The 13,167-nt window shown below is 42.6% G+C and overlaps 1 protein-coding gene across 6 annotated transcripts in view; it reads left to right on the top strand.

Moving 5' to 3' along the window:
* The window catches only part of GLI3 (GLI family zinc finger 3), a 282,606-nt gene that overhangs the window by 224,078 nt on the left and 45,361 nt on the right, over positions 1–13,167 (top strand). The gene's annotated exons all lie outside the window — the stretch shown is intronic.

Here is a 13,167-nt window from a genome sequence, read left to right as displayed (position 1 = left end):
CTGTCTGTTCAGCATGGAAATTATTGATTAAATAAAAATTGCTATTAGATTGTGATGTGATCCATAATCACAAACAATGGTGGACATTCCTCTTTTAGATCCTCAGCCATGCATCACGTTGTTTCTTTTTTTTCCCCCGCCGTAATTTATATCGCGCTGACATTCGAGCTCCTTAGGTTTATCCTTTCTGCTCAGAGGCAGGAAACCTCAGGCATGAGCCATACAGGCTGGCCGGAGAGAGGATGAAAGGAGGTTCCTGGTTAGGGGCGCAGCTGGTTCATTCACCTGGCTGCAGCCCAGTTTATGTGTGTTTTTCAACTTAAAAAAAAAACCTGTGGTGAAATACACATAATATGAAATTGACCATTTGACCAGCTTATTTTTTCCAGCTTTATGTCAGTGTAATTGATGACTGAAACTGTGTATTTTTTAAGTGTACAAAGTGATGATTTGATATATGTATATGTTGCAAAATGATTAACACCAAGTTAATTAGCACATCCATCACCTCACAGTTATCTTTTCTTATGTATGTGGTGAGAACTCTTAAGATCTGTTCTCTTGGCAGATTTCAAGTATGCAATATGGTATTGTTAACCCTGGTCACCATGCTATACATAGATCTTCAGGACTTATTCATCTTATGAATGAAAGCTTACACTCTTTGAATAGCATCTCCCCATTTCTGCAGCCCCAGCCCCTGGCAACCAGCCTTCTAGTCTCTCTTTCTGTGAGTTTGACTTTTCTTTTTCCTGTTTTTGGATTTGACATATAAGTGATACCATTCAGTATTTGCCCTTTTTCTTTTTTTTTTGTCTCACTTATTTCACTTGGTGTGATACTTTCAAGGTCCATCCATGTTGTCACAAATGACAAGATTTCTTTCTTTTATTATGACTGAATAATATTCCATTATACACACACATATGCATTTATACACACACACACACACACACACACACACACACACACACACACACAATTGGCCCTTAAGCAACATGGTTTGAACTTTGCAGGTCCATTTGTATTTGTGCTTTTTTCAATAAGGACCATAAATACATTTTTTCTTCCTTATGATCTTCTTTATTTTTAGAGTTTGTTTATTTGAGAGAGAGAGAAAGGGTGTGCGTGAGTGGGGGAGGGGCAGAGACAGACGGAGAGAGAGACAAGTCCAAGTAGGCTCTGCACTGTTAGTGCTCAAACTCACGAACCATGAGACCAGGACCTCAGCCGAAACCAAGAGCCAGATGCTTAACCAACTGAGCCATCCAGGCGCCCCTTCCTTATGATTTTCTTAACATTTTATTTCTCTAGCTTACTTTATTGTAGGAATCGGTATGGAATACATGTACTAATTTGGTGTTAATGGACTGTTTATATTATCAGTGAGGATTCTGGTCAATGGTAGACTAATAGTAGTTAAGTTTTGGGGAGTCAAAGGTTATACATGGACTTTCAAGTGTGCTGACCCCTGCTTTGTTGGTCAGTTATATCTGCCACATTTTCTTTATCCACTCATCTGTGGACAGACATTTAGGCTGTTGCCATGTCTTGGCTATTGTGAATAATACTGTAATGAACATGGGAGTGCAGACATGTCTTTGAGATTTTATTCCCTTCAGGTATACACACAGAGGTGGGACTGCTGGATCAGATGAGAGTTCTAGCTTCAGTGGTTTGAGGAACCTCCATACTGTTTTCCACAGTGGCTGCACCAATTTACAGTCCCACCAGCAGTACACAGGGTTCCCTTTTCTCCATATTCTTGCCAACATGTGCTATCTCTTTCTTTTTTATAAGACATCCTAACAGGTGTGAGATGGTATCACATTGTGGTTCTCACATGCATTCCCCAATTATTAGTGACGCTGGGCACCCTTTCATATACCTCTTGACCATTTGTATGTCTCCTTTGGGAAAATGTCTATTTTTGATCCTTTGCCCGTTTTTAAATTGCACTATTTGTTTTTTTTCAGTTGAGTGATAGGAGTTCCTTATATAGTTTGGATAGTAACCCCTTACCACATGTGTGGTTTGCAAACATTCTCTCCCATTGTGTAGATTGCCTTTTCATTTTGTTAATTATTTCCTTTACTGTGCAGGAGTGTTTTAGTTTGATGTAGTCCCATTTGTTTACTTTTGCTTTGTTGCCTATGCTTTTGGTGTCAAATCCAAAAGAAATCATTGCCAAGACCAATGTCAAGGAAACTTCTCTGTATGTTTACTTTGAGGGGTTTTATGGTTTCAGGTCTTTTGTCCATTATGAGTTAATGTTTTCTATTTCTGTGGAAAATGCCTCTGGAAATTTGATAGGGATTACATTGAATCTGTAGATCACTTTGGGTGCTGTGGATGTTTTAGCAAAAACTAATTCTTCCAACCCAAGAACATGGACTGTCTCTCCATTTATTTGTATCTTCTTTGATTTATTTCATCAACATCTTACGATTTTCAGTATACATGTCTTTAACCTCCTTGGTTAAACGCATTCCTAGATATTTCATTATTTTTGATGCTGTTGTAAGTGGGATTGCTTTCTTGATTTCACTTTCAGATAGCTGATTGTTAGTGTATAGAAATACGGTTGATTTGTGTATGCTGATTTTATATCCTGCAACTTTACTGAATTTGTTTACTAACCTTATTTTGGTCTCATGTCTTTAGGGTTTTCTTTTTTTAAGGGTTTATTTATTTGGAGAGAGAGAGAGAGAGAGAGAGAGTGAGAGAGTGAATCCTAAGCAATCTCCATGCTCAGTGTGGAGCCTGACATGGGGCTTGATCCCACAACCACGAGATCATGACCTAAACCAACATCAAGAGGTGGACACTCAACCAACTGAGCCACCAAAGCGCCCCTTAGGGTTTTCTATACTTAAAATCATGTAATCCGCAAATAGAGACAATTTTACTTCTTTCCAGTCTGGATGCCTTTCATTCCTTTTTCTTGCCTAATTGCTATAGCTCAGACTTGCAGTAGTGAGACGGGACATACTCATGTTGACCATTTTAAAGCATGCAATTAATTGCCACTTGGCACATTCAGAATCTTGTGCAGCCATCGCCACCATGGATTCCTGGACGTTTTCATCACTGCAAAAGGAAACTACCCATTAAGCAGTCACTTTTCTTCCTTCCTCTTCCACAGCCCCTGAAAACCACTCATCTGCTTTCTGTGTCTGTGGACTGTTTGCCTGTTCAGAATATTTCATAGAAGTGGAATCATATAATATATGGCCTTTTGTGTCTGGCTCTTTGCACGTAGCACAGCATGTGCAGGATTCATCCGCAATGTAGCAGACAGATGTCAGTGCTTCATCCCTTTGCTTGGCTGAAGGATGTTCCATTGTATGACTATGCCACATTCTGTGTATCTTTTTATCTGTTGGTGGGCCTTTTGGATTGTTTCTGTCTGCTAGCTGTTGTGTTGTTATGGACACTCATGGGTGAGTTTTTTTGTTTCAACACTTACTTGCACTGCTTTTGGCTCTGTTTCTAGGAGTGGGGTTGGTAGGTCATATGGTAATTGTGTGTTTAACATATTTGAGAAACTACCAGACTTTATAGCAGCTTTGAAGTTGTGTTGTACAGGCTCTGCCTTCCTAGGTGGTCTTACCTCTAACCTCATTAGCCTCTTTGAAATACTCACCGTTTTTGCCTCCCTGGGCACCTCACCTCCATGCCCAGGCCTTGCCTAGCTTCCTTGGGCTGTGGATCAGACTTACTTTCTGGGTGCCGCACTCTGGGGTGCCTTGTGGCACTGCCATGCATGGGCTCGCAGGCATCCCTCAGCAAATAGCTCCGTACATCCACCATTACTTTCCCCCCCATACGGGGTAAGACTGTTTGGGACAAATGCATAGACTGAATATTCAAAGCATTAGGTGAGATGAGCTTAGACAAATAGACCGATAGGCTGACCAAATTTTATTTCTGAATGCTGATTTGGATGAATGGGGATCTAGTTGATATTCAGCTTAGTGGAATGAACATAATCCTTGTGTGGGGGCTACTTTGTGAGCCCCTTGCTGTTACTGTTGTGACCACTGCTAATTGTAGAATCTTCGAATGACCTAACCTGCCCTTCTTTTTTAACCAAGTGCAGTGAGGTCTGGAAAAGCTAACAAACTTATTCAAGACCACGAAATTTGCCCCATTATACACAAATCACCTTGTTTTAAATGGCTGTTTGGTGCATGTAATGAAGATTTGGCCTTCAGACTTCCTTAGCTATTAAATGTATGCATTTTTGCTTCCCCTGCTCCACCCCCCCTCACCCCTTCCCCCAAGACCACATGGTCTCTGTCTCTCTCTTTATCCATTACAGTCTTGCAAGGGGAAGCTGTCTCAGGTTTATTATGCAAGTTGGATACCATTGAAAGTAAATACAACTCTGGGAGCCTGGGTGGCTCAGTCTGTTAAGCACCCAACTTTAGCTCAGGTCACAATCTCACGGTTGGTGGGTTCGAGCCCCACATCAGGCTCTGTGCTGACAGCTCGGAACCTAGAGCCTGCTTCAGATCCTGTGTCTCCCTCTCGCTCTGCCCCTCCCCTGCTCATGCTCAGTCTTTCTCTCTCTCTCTCTCTCTCTCTCTCTCTCTCTCTCTCTCAAAAATAAATAAACATTAAGAAACAATTTTAAAGCTAGCACAGATATGAAAAATAGAGGTCCCAGCGGAATTCTTTGATAAAGTTAGGTTTTTAAAGCCTACAGACAGGAGCTGGAAAGGAAGTGCATACATGGAGACGACCTCCATCCTCTCCACTGGCCTCTGAAGCACTAGGTAGGGTCTGGGAGAGGGAAGCACGTTCCTCTGGGACCAGGTGACACATGGCAATGAGAACAGTACAGCTCCCTTCTTACTTGGCTCTTATTTTTTGTGTGTTTGAGTGAACATGCACGGGGGACAAGGAACTGAGGGTGCATTCAGAAGCTGGCCGAGGCCTGTCCTCAAGGCTTCCCTTCCAGAACAGGGGGCAGCAAGACCATCACGAAGAAGAATGCCTTTCCTACTGGAACAGGAAGTAAGACCATGGCTTGCAAAGCAGACCAGAAGCTTGGGTGGCAGAATCTCTCGGGCAGATGGGCTTCTCTGGACCCAGAGGGCTGAGGTTCCTTATACCCGTAACCATGAACCACTATCAAACGGTTTTGAACAATCTTAAATGATGGATAAGGTGCTGGAAAGTTGAAGCTGGTGAGTGTTATTCTGCACTTTCCAAGGAGAGCAAGAAAATGAATTCTGAATATCACAGGTGGAGACTTGTGAGCCAGTTCCAGAAGAAACTGTATTTTTATTGTTAAAAGTTTGTTGTCTTACTACAAGATGAAATTGTAATCGCCGGGACTCTCGGGCTCACTGAGAAAAAGGTTACTCTAGACCGGGCTTATGTTTTCTTTGACAATATTGTGAGACTGGTTGATTAGGAAAATGCAGTAAGTATGTGTTGGGACTTCAGCAAGACATTTAATAAGCAACTTAGGCCAAGACAGAAAATGAGGATTGTGTTAAACAGCAGTTAGGAGATGTAGTCACTGGGTGGATGATAAGGGATGGCTGGACATCAGCCAAGTGAGCTGTTTCTAGAAGCAGGCTGCTGGGCTTGGCCCCCAGCCTTGTTTTACTTAACAATTTGGTGTTTGTTTGTTTCCGGGACGAAGTCACTGAGTGTAATTATCATCAAAGATGTTTACGAGGAGTTTTCAAATCCACTTAATGACTGACTCGGGGTCCTCAAATATCTTGAAAAATCAAAATACTGAAATCGCTCCAAGGAGATTAAACATTATGATAATAACAGAAGCCTTTAATTAACTATAAATTCGCTTTTACTAGGCACTGAGATTTGCCGCCAAAACTAGCTAATGGCATTCTCAACTACAGAAACAGAAGTACACTCTATTAGCCTTGTGCTTCAACTCTCTCTGGAAAACACCACTCAGCCCAGTGTTCTGTGTTCTCAGGATACACACATTTATGGTCGTTGGATCAAGCAGAATAAGATCCAGACATGCCTTGTAAGACTGGAGAGATATCTGGGTTTTCTGGTGGGCAGAGAGAGCTGGGGGCGTGCTGACTGTCTTCACATATTTGAGGGTTTCTCGGCTATCTTGTGGAAGGTGGATCTGACTTGATCTCAGTATCAGATTGTAGGCCAAATGCCTGGAAATTCTAGGGAAACAGATTTAAGTTCAACGTGAGGAGAACTCATTTGACAATGAGGGCTGGCCACAGTGTTGCCCCAGGAAAGAGGGACTCCCTGAACTCCCTGAAATTGGACAGCCCTGGGAATGGGGTGTTACAGGTAATTCAGAGCTTCCAGTGGGTTCTGGACTAGGTGAACTTTACTTCCTGTCAAAGCTGAGAGAGATCCTCTTACATGACAGATGTTTCTTGAAACCATTTATGTGCTCTGTGAAGAGGACAGGTTGGCATTTGAGCTTGACTAGGAATAATTAATAAAATCATCTCCCTTTTCTATCAGTTCCTAACAGTGTTTCCTCTCCCAAGCTTTTCCTTACTTAAAAAATTTTTTCATTATAAAACATGTTACTAATTAGTAAAATGAACTTGACTGGCACACCATTTGAAAAGTGAACCCCTGAGTCCGTCCGATGACAAGCTTAGGATAAGAATTTGTGTGTTGTGAGGCCAGGGTCTTCCTTGTAGGCCAGCACTGTCTCTAACCCAAAAACTTCTTGGATTTCCGGGGGGGTTTCCTCCTGTTATTTTGCTGTGGTTATTATATATGAAAATTTGCCTTAGAGTGTTCTTCAGAAATCAGTCTGGTTTGCTGAGATCACATATCTATAAATGAATCGCTTCTATTTTTTTTGAGATACTTTCAGATAAAGGTGTTAGTGCTAACCTGATTGACAGGTAAATGATCAAATACTTTCGAATACTGGAAAAGGACTTTTTTTCCTCAGAAACGACTTTGGGTCTCTCTTGGGTTCGGGCTGTGGCTATGTGGCATACATCTTTGGCAACTTGAAGCCCGATTTTTCAGTGTTTCATCCCTTTTTTACAGACGGCAGTCCTCTGGGCAGTCCCAGCGTTGATTTTGCAACTGTTCCGCACACATTCACAATTACATAATATACTTTCAACCTTTTCCTCTCTCTCCTTCTCCCCATTGTGCTGTGGCAAATGGCTCTCACTGGCTGCTTCTTTCCTCCTTTCTTTCTTCTTCCCTTTTTTTTTTTTTTTTTTTTTTTTAATTTCCTTCCTTAGTTTCCTTATCTTGGTAATTCATTTCACTCCATCACCTTGTGTCCTGAGCTAAGACGTCTGTAGCGATGTTGGTCAGTTCCTAGTAGGTACCAGGCCCTTCATCCCCCCCCCCCCCATTTCTTTTCGTGAGTCACACATAAGAATGACCCTTCATTGTGAGCGGTTGTCAGGCCACCAGCCTCGGCTGAGCCCAGGACACCTGGTGGAGCCTCACCTGTCACGTGTGAAACCAGCACCACTTCTGTCCCCTGAGAAGTGACCTGACCGCATTACTGCTTCTACCCTGAGTGTGCTTTTGTCATCAGGAATTCCTCAGAAATGCCGAGGAACTGAGAAATGAGTAAACAGAGCCAAATAAAACTAAACTGTCCTTTACCTTAAGTACTAAAAAAGTTTTTTTTTTCCTTTTTCTCAAGTTTTTTATTTATTTACTTGAGAGTGACAAAGACAGCACAAGTGGGGAAGGGCAGAGAGAGAGGGAGAGAGAATCCCGAGCAGGCTCCCTGTTGCCAACACAGAACCCAGTACAGAGCTCGAACTCACAAAACCGTGAGATCATGACCTGAGCTGAAACCGGGAGTCAGATGCTTAACCGACTAAGCCACCCAGGTGCCCCTAAAAAGCTATTTTTAAATGCATGTTTGTTTTCCTGGCCATCCCCTTTAGGGATCTGGTACGTGTTAGTAATGTCTCTCTTGAGTCTGGGGCTGTTGTCTGGCCCACTGAAGGGATAGATGTCTCCTTTGGAATAGCACGTCTCCAATTTGGTAATAAACCTAACTGACCCTGGCTGCCCAAATCTGGAGTTTTAGTCACTGCTGGGTCATTTTAGTCCTGCCCCCTAATATCTGCAAAAGTACAGAGGCTCATATATTGTTTGTCGAAATATTTAGAAGCTGTAAGTCAGGCCAACAAACTGCTGAGTGTTTTCTACTTGGTCTTGTCTCCTATACCTTCACGACAGCTGAAAGGCCAGGTTTGATCGAGACTTAGCAGGCTTCTCAGAGTCCTGGGCTAGGTGTGGTGGCCCAGGATGGTTGTGTCTTGCCTGCCTCCTTGTCTTCCCACTCCCGGCCCTGGAGAGGCGTGGAGAGGCGGGTCTGCACGTCCAGGCCCCGTTCCCAGCTCCCCAAGCAGCCAGCCCTCGGCCCAAGGACACACGTACATCAGGTGATGGCATGGTTCATCTTCAGAAGGAGGAACCCAAGAAGAGCCCAGCCTGTCCAGGCCCTGGAAACAGGCGTGGATTCTGTTTGGCCAGGGAGCTCCAGAATGCCAGGATCCAGGGTGTGGTCCAGAAGGGAGGTTGGATGCCACACTTCTCTGACTCCTCACCCCGTGGGAGAGGTGTGTGGCTGGAAGAGGCTACACCAAGACCCTCTGAAGCAGAGCATGGTCTGCAGACCAGCTGCCAGTTCACAGACGTCACTGGTCTGCAATGAGATAAGAAGGCTGTGCCGAGTGTAGATCAAAGCACCTCTTTCTTCGTCAAGAAAATCTTGCCTCAGAAGTAAGTTCTGTCAGCTGAATGAACAGTGTGTTTGGGGGTTTACCGTCAGACACGAGCACTTTATCTTCTTGTCAGTGACCAGTGTTTTGACTCCCCTGCCTGGAAACACTGGGCCCAGGCAGGGCCCTTCTCTGCTAGGTCTAACACCAGAACTGCTCAGTGATGTTGGCTTCCACTGGTCCCTCGGTTCTGGGGTTCTTACCATGTTCTATGATATATCCCATATGTTCATCTCCCTGTATGCCTTGCTTTCCCTGGTAAAACTCTGATAAGTGGAATTTTTGCCTCCCTTCTTGAGTCTTCTGGGGGGGGGGGCACTGGGTCATTTATTTGCTCCCTGGTGATTAGACTAGCCATCATCTCAGTGGCCCAAGGCCCTGAGAGCAGTAGTCCCTATTCATCCTGAGCCACACCCTGGATGGGGGACTTGGGCACCTGCACTTCTAACCAGCTCCCAGGTAATTGCTGTGCGTGCAAAAAGCGGAGGACCGCTTGCCCCACTGACTTTCCAGAGCAGGGCACGCCATCGGGCTGGACAGCCTCACTCGGGGCTCCTGTCCCTTACTGTCTTAACATATTTGCTGTCTTTTGAGAGGAGACATATGGTCAAACAAGGTGGTTCCTAGCGGTAGGAACAATGCATCTAGTTTGGCTCTAAGAGCTGTTATATCCCTTCGGCTATAGAAGCTACACTGAACCTGGGGCTTCGAGAAAGTAGTGATCTGAGGACCTGAGGTCTCTATCCCCTCCTCCACAGCTGCCTAATCCCCCTCCCTTCCCTCCTTTTCTTCCTCAGCATCTCTCACCAGCTGGAGTCTGCCAGCTGACTTTGGACAGGAAGCGGGGATTGTAGTAAGATAAATGTCCTTCGCCTTTATCCCTGCCCTCCCTCCCCATCCAGGCCAGTGGCTCATTAGGTTGAGGCAGAACCAAGGTGGATGTTGTCTGGATAATGGACAAAAGGAGGCTCATGGGGGTAAGTGGGCTTTTTCCAGGGCCAGGGGTCCCCTGCTTCCTGCCAGCAGGGCAGAGGCTGGTGCTGTCCCCAGGGCGGGGCTCCGGGGGAATTTTGAAGCGCTTCTCCTGGGGTGACTGCTTGGTCATTAGGCACCATGGATCCCTGTGTGTATGTCACAGAAACAATCAGGGCAGTGGAGGCACCTGACGGTTCCCCCTCGAAGGGCTTGTTGGTGCAGTGAATAATCACAGAGGATGATGAGAACTCAGGTCTCCAGCATTTTATTTTGTTTTCAGAGCTCCTGAGCTTCGCTGGAACTCTTCGTTCCCTCACACTTCATGAGTTTTTTCAACCCTGTAATTTGGCTCTTGGGATTAAGTGCTTTGTCTGTACTCATAAAACTCTATAAAGCTGCTGGCCTCTGTAGATGCGTTTAAAGTCAAAGAGTCAGTTCCAACATGCTGGAACTTTCTTTCCAAATTTTTTAATTGCAATGCAGTGTAAAATTTAAAAGGGTTTTGGGGGGTAATTAAATGTGTGCAATTAATGTAGTGTGTAATGGCTCTTCCTGTTAATTTTCACAGCCCAAATATTGTTTGTCTTCCATATCCTTTCCAGCCCCATGGGCCTCTTTAGTATTACTCATACACTAAGGACATGCCCTTCACAGGACCTTTGCACTTGTGAGTCCCACTGCCTGGATCTATATCTTTTCATAGAATCCACAGACCTTCCTCCAGGCCCTTGCCAAAGTTCTCATATCTGAGAGGCCTCCCTGACCTGCCTGTAGAAAATGACACATACACTCTTTCCATCCCTCCCCTTAGCCTGCCTTTTAAGTTTTTACAGATCTCACAGTTGAAAACATGACTTTCTTGTTTCTGTTTTAAACATTGTATTGTCTGCCTCCCACCACAAAGCTATGAGCAGCACCATGACCTTAGGAACCTTGTTTGTTCACTGCTGTCCTCCCAGGACCAAGACTGGCCCGGTGTATAGTAAGTGCCCTGTACGACGACTGGTTTTCTCCTTAACACGGTGGCTGCAAAAGTGCGTCTGTGTGTCTGTGTGTGAATTCAGGGTGAAGAGTACTTTTTAAGCAGGTCGAGACTTCTCTACCCATTCATCCATCTCTCCATCCATCCTTAAAGTAGACTTCTAAGTACTAAAACGATACACAGAAGGGAACCCTTCCAGAGGAGCGTACAACTGACTCAGCCTTAACTGGAGGAAAGTAAGAAGGAATCCCAAAGCAACACAGAAGCATTGAAGTTCAGATAACTAAAAAAATAATAATAATAATCCATAATGCCTTTAAAATAAACAAAACCAAAGGCAACTTTTACTAAAATTGTTACAGATTTTTGTCTCTTCTTACAGTAGGTTTTGCAACAGAGAATATATTCAGTGCACTGGTGTGTGCATTTATATTTTGGATCTTATTTTCATCATATGGATATAGCACAATCACTTAGTCATCCGTGTTCAACATTTGGGAGTTTCCCGACTTTTTTTTTATTGTCAGAAATAACAAACATCTTGGGTGCCTGGGTAGCTCAGTCGATCAAATGTCTGACTTCGACTCGGGTCATGATCTCATGGTTTGTGAGTTTCAGCCCCACATTGGGCTCTCTGCTGTCAGCACAGATCCTGCTTCGGATTGGATCCTCTGTCTCCCTCTCTCACTCTGCTCCTCCCCCCATGCGCTCTCTCTCTCTCTCTCTCTCTCTCTCTCTCTCTCTCTCTCTCAAAAATAAATAAACATTAAAAAGAAAAAGGAATAATAAACACCTTTGTAAAATTCTTTGTTTCCGTTTTGGATTTTTTTTTTTTTCACATATAATCTTGATGATTATACATGAACTTCAGGATGATTTTGACTAAATGTAAAAGAATATACCACTGGGATTTTGCCTAGAATTTTGTTAAAAACCTTAAATTGAAAAGAATCCATATTTTCTCAAAATTCAATTTTCCCATGTGATTACAGGGTGTTTGTTTTATATCTGAGCTTTCTTTTTTTTTTTTTTTTTTTAATTTTCATTTTTAAGTAATCGCTACATCGACCATGGGGCTCGAACACAAAACCCTAAGATCAAGAGTTGCACTCTCTTCCAGCTGAGCCGGCCAGGTGCACTTATGTCTGAGCTTTCTTAACTTAATATTTGTCTTCTTATGACCACTTTGCATTTCTTTCCTTGCCCATTCCTGAGCATGAAAGTTTTTCCCCACATTTTTTTCCCAATTGGCTGTTGCTTTTCAAAGGGAAGGTGCTGGGGTTTTGTGTCTGTTCCTATTTATTTTGTGTACGGTTAACCTCCTGAATGCTCTTGATGGCCTAAAGGTTCTGTATTTTATTATCTAATACATGCCTATCACCTGCCAGTAATAATAATTGTGTCTTTTTTCTAATAGATAGGTATTGTGTTTCTGTCTCATTGCATTGGATACATTTTTTGAAATCCAGTCAGATAATTCTGATGGTAGCTATAAGCCTTCTTTTGTATCCGGTTTTAATGAAGCTGTGTTGAATCTGAATATCATCTGTGTAACTCATTTAAGATGGGTAATATTGGGACATGTGAATGAAGTGCCCATCTTTCTTTTGGACATTTCTAAGAATGTTACCTCAAAAGATTGTCATGTTAGTTACTTCATTAACTTTTTGCTACCTAGAGAGATTACCATGTGCTATGGTACATTTCTTTGTCACTCTAGAATGTGCCAGCTAAGTCATTATGATATATTACTGGGTTTAGTTGTTTTATTTATAATTTCCATATTTTTATGACTGAGATTTGTATCTTAGTTTCTTTTTGTGCCGCTTTGGTATCAGAGTCATGCCAGATTTTTTTTTTGAACGTTCTAAATTATTTCCATCATTTCTCTCTCCAGAGTACCTTACATAGCATGAAAATCTGGTCCTGGAATATTTGAAATAATATTCCCATAAAAATGTTTGAGTCAGGAGTCTTTTGAGAATAAAATCCTTTAATAACTTTAAAAAGTTTTTCTTATGGTTTGGGTCATATCTGGATTTTCAACCTTCTGAGTTGATTTGAGTTACTTTTATTTTTACCAGAAAGTCACCCATTTCTTTGAGATTTTCAGTTTAGTGTCATCACGCTGTGGTTACTTAAACTCTTCTATAAATGCCCTCTGTGTGCTTAGTTGTCTCACTTTTATCTTACTTAATTTTTTTATTTTACTTTACTTTTTACCTTTTTCATTTTATTTTATTTTTTACTTTACTTTTATTTTATTTTCTGCCATTTGTCTTTTCCCCCAACTGCTTGGGCATGTCAGTGATTTCTCTTATTTTCCTTTTTTCCTCAAAAATGCATTTTTGGAATTAGTTCTTAATTCTGTGTTTGCATTTTAATTTGTGCCCTTTTGTCTGTTTTTTAAAAATGTTTTCTCTTTCATGCTTTTCTTGGATTGAGTTTTGCTTTCTTCTGTGACTTCTA

This window comes from Puma concolor, chromosome A2, assembly GCF_028749965.1.
Source record: "Puma concolor isolate L17-30 chromosome A2, mPumCon1.1.hap2, whole genome shotgun sequence".
NCBI lineage: Eukaryota > Metazoa > Chordata > Mammalia > Carnivora > Felidae > Puma > Puma concolor.
The sequence above is the reverse complement of the archived record's forward strand: the minus strand, read 5'-3'. Positions and strand labels throughout refer to the sequence as shown.